The 13,697-nt window shown below is 39.5% G+C and overlaps 1 protein-coding gene and 1 long non-coding RNA gene across 2 annotated transcripts in view; one reads left to right on the forward strand and one right to left on the reverse strand.

Moving 5' to 3' along the window:
* The window catches only part of LOC311044723 (uncharacterized protein), a 53,269-nt gene that overhangs the window by 944 nt on the left and 38,628 nt on the right, over positions 1-13,697 (forward strand). The window lies entirely within an intron of this gene.
* Positions 3,509-6,100, reverse strand: LOC311044725. Its single transcript, XR_014600732.1, has 3 exons — positions 5,992-6,100; positions 4,112-4,195; positions 3,509-3,661 (listed from the first exon to the last, which is right to left on the reverse strand). It is a non-coding gene; the product is annotated as an uncharacterized lncRNA (long non-coding RNA).

The following is a 13,697-nucleotide window of genomic DNA, read 5'->3' on the forward strand; positions in this document are numbered from 1 at the left end:
TGGTGATGCCTCTTTCATACAGGTTGATGATTTTATTCACAACCTCTCTATAACCGCTCTATCATTGCATAATATTCATGTATACTAATTAAGTGCATGAAATAAATACTCCCGGTGTGTACTTAACAATTTTCCCTTGTTCATGTAGCTTGCATGGTAAACTATCCCAGTCGCGTAATTCACGCGACCCGGATGGTTTACCAGGCTAAGCTACTGGCACAAAGTGTTGTGCTAATTCATAATGTGTGACACTCCCTGCAAGCGAGCCTGCACGGGGCCCGTAAGGGCCCACTTAGGGCTGGCTTAAGGGCCCACCGTGGGCTGCCCACACAGGGCCCCAGGGGGCTTGCTCATTGGCAAAGTGTGGGCCCCTAAGTGCTGGCCCTGCATGGGCAGCCCTCACTTAGCCCTCACATGCCTACAGTGGCCCCGCATTGGCCCACTTGGGGCTATGAATAAGCAGCCCTCACTTAGCCCTCCGGAAGCCCTATTAAACTATAACCTCAAAATAACTATATTCTATTAATCTAAAATGTACTAAACTAAGATCTGTATTGTAAAGAAAAAATACAATAGTTGTTCATTGAATGGTTTATTTTCGGCTTTTGTTTACAACAAATCAAAACACACTTGTGTGGACTTACAAAAAGAAAAAAAAATCACAAATGTATACATATTCAAAGTCAGCTCACACACAAAATCCAAACTCCAAATAGTCAAAGGGATTCAAATCAATGATCAAATATAATACAGAACAAATATACAACATTGGCAAATATAAAACCAGTGTAACCTTTCCTGTCTTAGTCTCCAGACTAAGGGGGAACTGAATCAAGTTCAATTCCACAGCCGAAATTAATACTTGCGTCGGTCTCCGCCTATTAACTTTGGGGTAGAACCCACTTGTATCTTTTATTACTATTTCCCTGTTGCACAATGGTGAATGAACGGTCTCTTTTCTTCAGGCACTGTTAGTTTATTATAACTCCAGCAACATCAAACACGTTTCAAGTTCACTTCACTTCCTCAACTTACTATAGACAAATGCACACAACATACATACATACATACATAATACACAATACATACAACATACAATAACCCATCTCTCTCCCAGCATCCTTCTCTCACCCCAACCAAATTCTATTGTCACAGACTCCTCTTAAAGGAGACATTTTTTACAATTTTACAACACTACCCCCACTATGGATGGCAATGTATCACAGTTCCACTCCATCAGTGCAGTTACAATGTAGCATACTTCACCAACATCTCAGCAGATAACATGGCCCAAGGCAGACTTGGCTTTTTTTTTAGGTAAGGCTACATTGGTAGACTTAGCAAAGTGGGCATATTATGAATCAACTATAAAACAGATTACACCAGTGGTCACTGAACATATACTGGATAGGCATGCTGCACCTCTCTGTTCACCTGCTATTCATTTCAAGTAACATACAAATAATTCAATTCAATTCAATCTTTATTTCAGACTCAAGGTCCATATCACAGACAGCATGACACATACACAACGATAAAATCAAATAACTCTGTTCAGGTTCAGAATAGCAAAGTATGAGAGTAACCATTTGTTTGTACATACTGTGCAATCCACAAGTCCTTTCCCCCCTACCTAAGGAGTTCTGGGTAGACTACCATCACTCCTGGTGAGATCAGGGCATCATTCTTGCCCCTTTTCAGCACATAACTCACCACTAACTATGTTTTTATTTTAAGTATGTCACCCACTCCCCAACCTCCAGTCACCTGTCAACGGCGAGTCCCCTATACCACTAGCCTGGTAAACCCTCCCTCCGGAAATCTCATTTCAATTCGATTTCTGTAAGGAGTCTGGTCTGAAACGCCTTTCTCCAATAACCGCTCTGCTCGCCGAGCCGACGAGCCTATCAGCGTCGTCGCTCATTGTTCTGTGATTGACAGCGACAGTTGGCCAATCAGGTGGCGAGTTCGAGTGAGCCCGAATGAACCCGAGTGCAGCCTGAGAGCCGCCGACAAAAGACGAACGGCAGCCATTGTTGTTTGTGCGAGTGCCTTCACTTCTTACTTTCAGTTTTATAACGCTTTCAAACTTCTTTTTTGAGGCACGGAATTTACTTATAAGATATCGTTTGGATAGAATTTAGTTGTTTAACTTCATATATGTGGTCAATTAATCATGACAGAGCCTATTTAAAAATATAAATTTAGAGAACCGGCAGGGGCGGGGAGTGACACGCATGTATCCCAATAAGGCAACCTATTTTCGGCATGGCCGTCCCAAAAGTCCCGTTGCGTCACATAGTCTGGAGCTCGTCAATATGAACTGCTCATTGGCTGAAGGGGAAAAACGATCATTGGTTGAAGGGGTTGTCAGTCAACGGTATTACTCCCGCCCAACTCCAGCCCACAGCGATTATTGCAGAAAGGCGTTTCAGACCAGACTCCTTACAGAAATCGAATTGAAATGAGATTTCCGGAGGGAGGGTTTACCAGGCTACTATACCACCGGCCAGCCTTGAGACTTGATTCTTGAGTAAATTCTGCAAAACTGACAGGAATTCCACAATGTTTCTTCTTGTACTCCTCACAACCTGCCCAGTCCTTTCTCATGGCTGAATTCATCTGGAAATATATAAAAATAAATATTTTGTGTGTGTGTGTGTGTGTGTGTGTGTGTGTGTGTGTGTGTGTGTGTGTGTGTGCATACATATATACATACAGTGCCTTGAGATTCAAAAATTGATGAAATTAATTGTTTTACTCAAAATTCTCCACACTATACCCCATAATGACAAAATAAAAACATATGTTTTTGATTATTTTCCGACATTCACAGTTAACTGTGGGACCTGATAGAGACATGTGTGTGCCTTCCGTGTGTCAGATCAATTTTATTTACCATAGGCAGACTCCAATCAAGTTATAGAAACATCTCAAGGATGATCAGTGCAAACAGGATGCACCTCAGCTTAACTTTGAGTGTCATAGCAAAGGGTGTGAATACTTATGCACATGTGATTTTGTCTTTTTTTTTTTTAGAGGTGCAACCGCTCCTTTAAGAGGGTTTAGGACCCATCCGTGGTGAAATTTGTTTTCAGTCGTGAAAATGTGTCTTTCGCTGTGACGCCATGCTGTGGAAAACGCGCCCATAGGCTGATAATCTTCACACCCAGTGTGAAGTGCTGTGATTGGCTAGCAAGATGCATGATGAAATGAATAACTCATAAATATCACCGCTCACTTCACACTGGATGTGATTATGTTTTATTCATTTGCCATAACATCTTAAACATCTATTTTATTTTGTCATTATGGGGTATAGTCTGGAGAATGTTGAGTAACATTTTTGAATAAGGCTGTAACATTGTATGTACACTGTATGTGCAAGCAGAGCGTGTGTGTGTGTGTGTGTGTGTGTGTGTGTGTGTGTGTGTGTGTGTGTGTGTGTACACACACACACTCTAACATATTTATACTTTTACCTAAGTATTCATTGTCAAAGCTTACTCTTCCACTGGGGCCTCACTGCTAGCTGGCAGACTGTGATAGGGCTCCTTTTGTCCACCCGCTCTGTCACTTGAATTACGCAGCCACACCCTAATCTCCTTCTCAACATCGGAATCCTGAGGACTTGGATGAATGCGTTACTTTCTTACAGCCTCTGAAACATAAAAACAAATAGGCTTATATGAAACAATAATTTGTGTAGGAAGCAATTTCTTATTCGTTGCTGTCGGGCAGAAACCTTGTATCAACATCCTTTAATCTTTTTTTGTTCCGTTTTTGTAAATGAAAGCTCTACTTCGTCATACAACATGTAAACCCTCTGTTAATTTAACTAGTATAATCCAATGGACACAAATAGTCCATTTGGGTTACTTGTTAACTACAGATTTTACAATGGAAGCTGCCATTCTTAGGTTACCTGTTAAAGCGTGTTGTGTGGGAAGCTACTCCAAGTGATTCATTCAACATTATGGTAGTCCTGAAAAAATCTAACACTTTGTTTGCAGACATAAACATACATAAACCATGCTAAATCCAGATGTGACGTGTGTGGGCATTCCTGTCCATGATCTCCCTATGTATCTATTGGTGTTATCAAACATACCTGCTGCTGATAGAGAGCGTCTCACAGCAGGGGGTACGGCCACAGGTGAAGGACAGCTTGCAGGTGGAAGGTGGCTCACACTCCCTGTGGGCAAATGATGGTGTATGTCAGCGGGTGTCCAAACATATTTTTCAAAGAGGGACATATAAGAAAATATGAAAATACTTTAGGGTCGACTGCATCTCCTGTCATACTGCACCTTTGGACCATGATTAAATCACATACAAATGCATCACATTACAACTATTTAATTTAACTACAGTGCGACATCAATAGCCGTTTGTCAAATGTAAATCACTCATCTGTACTGTATGCATGCACTGTGTTGCTATTATATTTACAGTCCAATAAATTATCTTTCTTCAAATGGCTGTGTAGTCAAACGTAACCAGGTGTGAAAACGTCTTTACAATTTTGTTTAATAGAGCACCGAAGTCTGACGTCACTGCCAGTAGAGGGCCAGTAGAGGGCGCTGTTCCAGGGTTCGTGGCTTTATTTTTTATGTTGAAATCCCCATTTGGGAATCTTAGATCACGTCATATAAGAACTGTGTTCCAAACATAAACACACCACCCTGGCGTTTTTGTCAGGGGGGTGGCTCTGCATCGTTTATGATATTCATTCATATTTGATACAGCCTGTTTCTGCCGAAAATGGAATTAAAGGTAGGGTAAGTGATTTTCTTTGGTTGAAATAAGTGTTAAATAGCTCTATATTCTGATAGTACTCATTGCTATAGAGTGTTTGTTCAGTTAAAGGAATCTCCTTGTCTCTCCAGCTCTTTATTAAATGATTAAACAAGTGAAATTTGAAGTGATGACAAGAAATGAGCAGAAAGAAATGGAACTGGAACACTATAAAAATGAAGCTTAAAAATGGGTACTTTCTCCTGATTGGCTGAGATTTTGAAACCTACCTAAAAATGTATTTTCTGTTTATTAAAGAGCTGGAGAGACGGGGAGACTCCTGTTACTGAACAAACACTCTATAGCAATGATTACTATCAGAATATAGTGATTTAACCTTTTAACAAAATACTTTTTGTTTTAACCAAAAAATATCACTTACCCTACCTTTAATTCTGCCTTAAAAGTCTTAAGAACTACTACTTCCGGGTCTGAAATCACTGTCCCCACAGCAGCCGCGTTCATGGGAAATGTAGTCTTTGGGTTGTTTGACTCGTTTCTAGTGTTTATATTGTGTTACTCTTTGGGTAAATGTGTACATTTACACTTTCAGTCAATGCTTCATATCCATATGAGTAAAAACACCAGGGTGGTGTGTTTATTTTTGGAACACAGTTCTTATATGAAGCGATCTAAGATTCCCCAATGAAGATATCAATACAAAAAGTAAAGCCATGAACCTGCGGAATCATGCGCCCTCTACTGGCAGTGACGTCAGGACTTCGGTGCTCTATAGCAGCGGTTCCCAAACTTATTTAGCTGTGCACCCCTTATTACATCCTGACCTAGATGACGCACCCCCCCGGGGCGTCATCTAGGCAAACCAATTAGGTTGGTTTGCCTAGATGGCAGGTCACGCACCCCCTGGGGTGCGCGCACCACAGTTTGGGAACCCCTGCTCTATAGAAATGGCATTTCTTTCAGTTAGGAATTCTTACACATTCTGCTGAGAAATAGCCTATCTGCCCAAACTAATTTCAATACACCATCATGTCAATGTATGAATTAGGCTGCAAGCCTATGGAGTTATGGAGGGTATGGGGCTGGGCTGTGTAGTTTAACTTAAAAAAAGGGTCCAAATCCTTCTATTTTTTTTCAAGCGTTTGTTTTAAAAGAGCCGATCTACAAGCCCCTTTTCAAATAGCCAATGTTTATGAGGTTAAAGTGCCTAGACCGAAGCTATACCAATCTTACCTGCTGACAGTTTGGACACCAGACAGACAGACAGACGGACGGGCGGACGACTCAAGGTGGTCAACAATGCAGTCTCTCACATACAGGCGGTGGTCAAATAAGACTCCCTGTGCACAAATGATGGATTTATTGAGCATTGAAGGATCTACAACAGTGGCTCTCAAATGTCAAGCATTATATCCATGCATTCAGACCATGTGCATTTTGTCAATATATCAACAACAAGCTAAGGCAGGGGTCTTCAACGTTTTTAAAATGTTTTATATACAAATATTGTATAATTATGTAGGCCTATAAAATTGTGATTCATGTGTATAAACATACCATGTTATTGTGCATTCAATACTAAGCAATTAAAATAATAGATAGATTAATATATTCATGCTTTTAATTCAAACATACATGTACAAGGTACAGTGAGTAGGGTGGCTATGTACCCAATGTGAATACTATCAACAATCTGTCAATTGCACAATAATCATGTATACAAGCTATTCAAAATAGATAGAATCATAATTTATTTTAAACATAAATATGGAAAATATTTAAAAAATATTTAAAGAAAAATTGACATTTTTGAAAAAAAAAGGTCTAATTGTGTAATCAAGCAACAATTTCGCGGACCCCTGCAGTACCTCCTTGGACCCCCTTGGGGTCGCGGACCCCTGCAGTACCTCCGTGGACCCCCTAGGGGTCGCGGACCCCTGCAGTACCTCCGCGGACCCTCTAGGGGTCGCGGACCCCCTGTTGAAGACCTCTGTCTAAGTTTTCATTTTATTTGTGCTCTTTCTCACACACACAGAGAGAGTGTGTGTGTGTGTGTGTGTGTGTGTGTGTGTGTGTGTGTGTGTGTGTGTGTGTGTGTGTGTGTGTGTGTGTGTGTGTGTGTGTGTTAGACACATTAGCTAAACATTAGCCTATACTATTCTACTGAAATGATATCTGAATTTGCTAAATGTACTCAAATACAACCCCAACACAACATCACACTTAAACTATAACAAATTTGCTGTTAAACATAATTATTAATAATTAAAAACTCACCTTATAGGCAAGCAGTAGGCTAGTAGTAGCCTATATTATAAATTATATTGTATATCCCGCTATCATTTCTTGAAATTATTGTCATAAAATCCCTTTATCGAGACAAATGAAATCGCTAAACAACGTGTCGTGATCATAGAGTTGGGTGGTGACTCCAGACAACAGTTGTTATAGCCCACAGTAACAGTAGTAGGCTAAAGTCTACATAAATAGTATTTCTGTGTGTCAACACTCACCTAAAATGTCTGCTTCTTCTTCTTCTTTTTTTTATCTTCTCTGAAGTCGGTTAATAATTATTTGAATGAAACCAAAGTAACGCAATTTGTCTAACTGTATTTAGAAGTGAGAGCGCAGCTCGAGTGGCTCGAGCGTTTCATTCTCCCCGCTCTGAGTCACTGTTGCCAGATTCTGTGAGAGAAATAAGCAGCCAGGTCTATGAAAATAAGCCTTAACCCTACATTGGCTATTTGAAAATAGCCGATCTACAAGCTCACAGTGCGTCGCATTTGCAACACGTTGTGAGCTTGTAGGTCTGCTATTTTCAAAAAGAAAAAGTTAAATATATTTGTAATATTATTTGAAACAGATGGGGGTCTGCGGAAAAATGCATTAATTTGGGCATCCTTGACATGCAGATGTTTGAGAACTGGTTTAAACAATAAATAAAAAATGGAAGCAAGCCCAAATAACTACAAGCAACTTCACAGAAAAACAAGCCCAAAGTCGCTTATAATAAGCAGATATGGCAACACGGTTCACAACCCAGAATGCATTGCGTGTAAAAAACAACAACAGATCTACAAGCTCACAACGCGTTGAATGGCGACCAGATCTGTAGATCTGTTCATTTTTGTAACCATAGCACCGGTCTGTTTTGGCATTCAGGAAGTTGCCATATTAAGTAAATAAGTTATTGGATGCATGTTGTCATAATAACAATAATAATAATAATTATTATTATTATAATTAATATAAAAATAATAATAATAATAATAATAATAATAATAATAAGTGTAATAATAATAATTATTATTATTGTTCAATATATTATTTATGTCACATCACAAGAAAAGGACAAGAAATGTAAAATTACATTTAAAAATATATAATAATATATACTGTATATATACTGGGGGGGGGGGGCAATTGTAATGGAAGAAAATCTTCACAGTCTAATGTTGGCAGGTATGATGACTCCCCGGGATCCAAACTAGTTAAAATAGTAGATCTGAAAGCTCACCACGCGTCCCGGGCTTGTAGATCTGCTATTTTCAAGGCGTTTTTTTTTATTAATTGATGGAATTTCGTCGATTTTTTTAATGTATTAATGAAATTATTTTGATACATTTTTGATTTTAGTATTTTTATTGATGAAGATTTTAGATTTTTGAAATTGCTTGGAAGATTTTAGATTTTTGAAATAATAATATAATATATTTTTGTAGGAAACGGAAAAAAGGGATCTTTCCTCGTGACCCATAAAAATGTGTCCATGACCCACAAATGGGTCCCCACCCACTGTTTGGGAAACAGTGATCTAACCCAGTGGTTCTCAACCCTTTCAGGCTGCAACCCCCCAAAATAATCATATTTGAACTGGGGACCCCCCACCCTGATAACTAAGCACTTGGAATGTAGGAGTTGATGCATTACGTTTAGTTTAGACTTTATTGTGAAAATAGCAGATTTTCAAGCTTGTAGATCTGCTATTTTCAAAATGTTTGCCTCTTTCTGATATTATTTGACAATTTGGCCAATGTTTGACCATTTTTTATAGTATAACGTTTGTTGATTACTTTTGATGCAGTAATGTTCATTTTTTTTAAGGTATTAAAAAGGTCTTAAAGGTCCTTAAATTGTCACTTCACTATCATCTGGGGACCACCCCAAATCATGTGGGGATCCCCCTGGGGGTCTCGACCCACATGGTGAGAATCACTGATCTAACCAAACTTGACCAGCTGCTAAGCTGGTCTGTCCAGTGTCCAGCCATCTGACCAGCTAAGTCCAGCTGCTAAGCTGGTCTTTGCTGGTCTGTCCAGTGTCCAGCCATCTGACCAGCTAAGTCCAGCTGCTAAGCTGGTCTTTGCTGGTCTGTCCAGTGTCCAGCCATCTGACCAGCTAAGTCTAGCTGGTAAGCTGGTCTTTGCTGGTCAGTCCACCCATTTGACCAGCAAAGACCAGCTACCAGCTTGGCTTTGCTGGTCAGTCCAGCCAGCCAGCTGGCTGACCAGCAAAGACCAGCAGAATCCAGCTTAGTGCCCAGCTAACCAATTACACTGACACACCAGCCTGACCAGCCTGGCCAGCTTGTCCAGCCTGGTATACCATCTAAACCAGCTTAAGACCAGCCAAGACCAGCTAATACCAGCTAAAACCAGCTAAAACCAGCAACCATCATAAGCTGGTTTGTGCTGTTTTTTTTCAGCAGGGTTAGAAGACTAGGATGAGTGGCTGCATGTAGATTCAGACAGACAGGCGGAGTGATATGTGAGGCTCCAGGCTCTAGTCTACACAGTGCAATGTTGTAGAAAGTGGAGTGATATGCTGTGTTCAAAAAAAAAATCACACCCTGTGTGAAGTGAGTGGTGCCTTGCTTAGCTTGGCTAACATGTTCAATCAGCCAAGCTAACATGTCCAATGTTAGCTTGGCTGATGGCACTGATGTCACTTTGAAACATGTAAACTCTATTTCGTCATGCGTCTCGCTAGCCAATCAAAGCACACCCTTTCAACATATTGTCACGTGTCACGTGATGCTTGACCAATGTTAGCTTGGTGGACACACGGACATACAGACATACATACATACATACGGACACACAGACAAAGCCAGATATAGGAGTGGTTGCCTTCGGCACCACTCAAAAAATAGTTCCAAGTTCAAGAAAAGAGCGGCAAATGATGTGGGAATGTAATATGGGCTGCCCACACTAAAAACGCATGGGGCCCAAAGGTACAAATCTGCTCTTGGCCCTGAACGGACAGACCCACACTGGCCCACAATGGGCAAGCCCCAGCTCAACCCCAAGTGTGGGCTGCCCACAGCAAGCCCACGGTGAGACCACAGCTGTGGGCATCACCTGGGCAAACCCGCGATGGGCCTGTGCAGGCTTGGTGCGGGCTTGGCATAGCCCTCACTGCCCACACATAGCCTGCATGGGCCCCACAGGGGCTCGCTTGCAGGGACTGTGCCCTGTGTTCTTTATGTTCTCGTTCTGTAGATGAATCTGCTGTCCGCCCCACTGTGTCCATCCTACAGGCTGGTCCAGGATCAGCCTCAGATGCTCCACAGGTGTGTCTTGCTGCAGGCTTCTATCCTAACCTGGGTCAGATGGTCCTGACATTAAACAACTACAGTCTGCTGTCTGTCAGTACAACCAACTCTGTTCTGTCTGCTGTCACCAAACGTTACTTCTTTACTGGATATTCCAAAGACAACATCACCTCATGTCACTTCAATGGAACAGACACTGAGGAACCAACAGGTCAGTTAGCAAACCATGTTGTTTAATTAATGTATTTGGATTGTGTGTCTGTCCGTCCGTCCGTCCGTCCGTCCGTCCGTCCGTCCGTCCGTCCGTCCGTGTGTGTGTGTGTGTGTGTGTGTGTGTGTGTGTGTGCGTGCGTGTGTGTGTGCGTGCATGTGAGTTTTTCTTTTTTTGTTTGGTTATTAAATGAAACACATTTCTTTCACTCCAGCTCCTGTTACCAGCAAACCAGAATTTATTCCTCTTGTCACCTCTGAAACAGGTCAGTTTTTATTTACTGGTCGTTCTGGTTGCATATGCAGAAGTACAGTACCTTGTACCTTGGCCCCTTAAGTTTCACCCCATTATTGAATTGTTAATGAGAGTTAATGGTTATATGACCCATAATAACTTGTACAGTACGCCATAATTAAATCACCAGTGTCAGGTTTCACTTTAAAATGATTCATTTGTTGATTTGTTCATTTTTACATTTTACTGAATTCATTTCAGAGAAAAATGTTTGGCGTATGTTTTTAGTTTTTTTGCCCTTTATGAATCCTATACCATTACTACCTTATTGTGTTATTCATTCACATTCAGATTGTTTAAAGAATATATTTTGTTCTACTCACTCTCATCTTTATGGAAACATATTTTTATTTTATATATTTTATATATATATATATATATATATGCATATATAATTGTATTACTAATAGTTTCATTGGTGATAGGTATATGTTTAATATAATATAATATAATATAATATAATATATGATGTATAACCATTATCTATATTTGAAAATAATATAGTAATATATAATATATAATAGTATTTATTAATGTATGTGTGTGTTTGTTTATTTAAAATAAAATCCATGTATTTCATGTTGTGTAGCAACTTGGGCTCCTGTTACGACCAATGAACCAGACTCTGTCCCTCTTATCACCATGGAAACAGGTCAGTACATTTTTATTCACTGGTGCTTCTGAATATGTACCTGTTTCTTGTGCTAAAATATTTTCGTATGCGTACTTACTACAATCACAGTTATATTGTCGGCCACTTTAGTTTCACCACAGCATTGATTTAGCGTTTATAACAAGTCAGAACGAGTTAAGGGTCATATGACCCTTATTATTCCATAAGGTTTCTTAATTTATTTTTGTGAATTACAAAATAAATTAAAAAGCAAAATGTCCTATACCATGATTAACATAATTATTTTATTAATTCACATTCAGATGTATTTTACACATGTGTTAGGCCTATGTATATGATTTGTGTTTTCATATTTTCATTGATGATAGATACATGCACAACATAAAAATATCAAAAATATCATATCATATAATTATGATTGATATCCATTATCTATGTATTCACTGTTTATAGAAAGATCCATATGGTAGTTATTGGTACACTGCAAACATTTTAATGAATTCCCCTGTGCAGATATCTAGTGCCAGTATAAGTTCTTTTTATTTTATTTTATTCTCATTATCTTCGTTTGGTTCTTGATCTTACTTGTATCTCTCCTGTGTGTTCTATCTATCTCCATTGTGACTATGACACTTGAATTTATCTTATCTTATCTTACGGTACCTTCTTAAAAACAAATACTATAGGATGAAACTAAATGTGTTGAACATGTTTTTAAAATGTTCTATTTCCTCTGCAGGTCTTATGAAGCTGAACTCCTACCTGCTGTTGACTGATGCTGTCAGACTGCTTTTTATTAAAACTCTGGTTTTCACTGCAATGTTCACCATCACAGCTCTGATCTGATCACTATGATGTTTATTTAAACTGTGGTTTTAAGTTTCACCATCACAGTGGTCTGATCAGCTCATAATGCACACTGTGTGAACAATGACTTCAACCTGATATCCTGTCTAGACGTGTTGCTGGTAAAAAATAAAAATAAAATAAAAACATCTGTATTGTTTAGTAACATTAATAGGTTACATTAAAACAAAAGACAGTGTAGTTTAGACAGTACAGTAAAAACACAGGAATCTGGTCAATCCAGTATGGAACGAACCAGTAGGGGTCTATTATGAATAAATATGAATAATATCATAATATCATGTCAGGGGGGAAACATATTTCTTTTTTAATGTTCAGGGTGTGTTTTGAACTTTCTTGCCATGCAATATCGATAACAATAAAGGCTTTAAAATTTCTCCACAACAGTGCCTTGGTCACAATCTTTTTTATGAATCAACTTTTTTTTGAAAGATTCATTTTTTAAGCCTTTATTATTGATAGGATAGTAGGCAGACAGGAAATGGGGAGAGAGAGATGGGGAGTGACACGCAGCATATGCCGTCGGATCAGGACTCGAACCCGCAACACGCTGTCAGGCTACATTGTAGCTTAGGTGCCCAGATCGCTACACCAGCGGTCCGGGCCTTTATGCATCAATTGTATCCCCCTTATACCAAAGAACACCTCATTCATCTCATCTCTGTTTTTGCTACAATGTTCAGAAATATGTTTGATTGTTTTAAGACTTATTTTCTTTTTATTCACAAACTAGAACTTTGTTAATTGTTTTATACAACACTGTGCAGTTAGATCACTATTGTAGAGGCAGTTTCACCATAGGCTGACTTACAGGCAGTCTGTGGTGGCTGTCATGCCCAGGATGAGAGCTGACAGGCGGATATGGAGCAGAGCAGACTGCGGCGGTGTGTTTGTGGACGGTGCTTCTAAAACCTCTATGTGGTGGTGGTTTAGGCTGACTGAGAAACAACCTGTGTGTGTGCGTGCGTGCGTGCGTGCGTGTGCATGCGTGCGTGCGTGCGTGCGTGTGTTGGTTCATGCATTGAATGGTTTAGGCCAAAATACATTTCAGATTGTGTGTGATATCATGAACCATCCAGACCTCTCGGTTAATCTGAGAAAGGTCTGCTTAATGTCCCTAGAATTAGAAACATGGGCTAAACATGGAGAAGCAACGTTTAGTTTTTATGCACCACATCTCTGGAACAAACTCCCAGAAAACCTCAGGCCTGGTACAATTCTCAGTTCTTCTAAATCAAAACTGAATAATTCTGTTTACCTTTCTTTTATTGAGTTTTTAAATCATAATTTCATAATTGTACTCGCTTGTTTTACTTCGCTTGTCATATTTATTTTTATTATATACAAATTATACTTTCATAATGTGTTTATTTTGTTGT

Source organism: Gymnoscopelus microlampas (genome assembly GCF_963454915.1).
Source record: "Gymnoscopelus microlampas genome assembly, chromosome: 5".
Taxonomy (NCBI): Eukaryota; Metazoa; Chordata; class Actinopteri; order Myctophiformes; family Myctophidae; genus Gymnoscopelus; species Gymnoscopelus microlampas.